At 37.8% G+C, this 1,218-nt stretch overlaps 1 pseudogene; it reads right to left on the bottom strand.

Moving 5' to 3' along the window:
* Positions 1-287: 287 nt before the first annotated feature.
* Positions 288-1,218, bottom strand: LOC127192961 (olfactory receptor 4C15-like; annotated as a pseudogene).

A 1,218-nucleotide genomic window follows, 5' to 3' on the forward strand; every position in this document is an offset into this window, starting at 1 on the left:
ATTTGTAACTCTTAACATTCATTTAGAAACAAAAGAAGGCACTGTTACAACCTTCTATTTTATTCTATCCCATTTTCTTAGAATAAGTCTCCACTGAACCTTGAACTCATTAGTCAGCAGAAAAATCCACAATGAAAAATAAAACTCAGATATCTACGAATCTCCTGTGCACCTGTTCTGGATTTAAAATGTATTTCTATGCTTAGTTATGAAAAGTTTATGAAAATTAAATCTCAAACCCTCATGTTCACATAGCAAGTGCCCTTGCCTACTGAAAATGGAATATTTTAAAATTCATCAGAATCTACTCTTAATCTCTTCCACATTTTTCTCATGACATTTATCATTTCCTTGTTTCTGAAAGTGTAAGCCACAGGATTTATCAATGGTGTCAGAATGTTGATTAATATGTTCATGTTTCTTTCAAAAGAGAAATCAGATGTAGGTCTTACATAAGTTAATATACATGGGGAAAGCACAAAAGCACAACAGTTACATGGGATCCACAGGTAAAGAGAGCTTTTTTCCAACGTTCAGAACTGTGTGCTCTCAGAGAGACCAAGATGACACCATAGGAGACAAGCAATAAGGAGAAGATTATGATACAGATAGCCCTACTGTTGGCAACCACCAAAACAACAGAAATATGTATGTCTGTGCAGGCAAGCTTCAGTAACAGGAACAAATCACACATATAATGATCAATGACATTGGGTCCACATAAAGGTAACTGCAATGTGAATATAATTTGTACAATAGAATGCAAAAAGCCTCCTGTCCAGGATACCAGCACCAAAATGCCACAGAGCCTCCTGGTCATGATGGAAGAATAGTAGAGTGGCTTGCAAATGGCCACATAGCGACCATAAGCCATGGATGCCAGAACAATAACTTCTGCCCCAATGAAGAAGTGAACTGTAAACAGTTGTGTCATATAACAGTCAACAGAGATAGTCTTTCTTTTGTAGAAGCAGTTGATAGTTATCTTGGGTGTGACAATAGAAGAAGTGCATGCATCCAGGAAGGACAGGAATGCCAAGAAGTACATGGGGGACCCCAGCCGTTCAGGGCTGTAGATTACAGTCACCACAATTATATGTTGCTTCCTATAGTTGCAAGATAGACCAACAAAAATATAACAAATAGTATTTTTTCCACATTCAGGTTCTGCGAAAGCCTCGGGAGTAGGAAATCAGTGACAAAGCTCTGGTTTTGCAT

Source organism: Acomys russatus, chromosome 8 (genome assembly GCF_903995435.1).
Source record: "Acomys russatus chromosome 8, mAcoRus1.1, whole genome shotgun sequence".
In the NCBI taxonomy this organism is placed as follows: domain Eukaryota; kingdom Metazoa; phylum Chordata; class Mammalia; order Rodentia; family Muridae; genus Acomys; species Acomys russatus.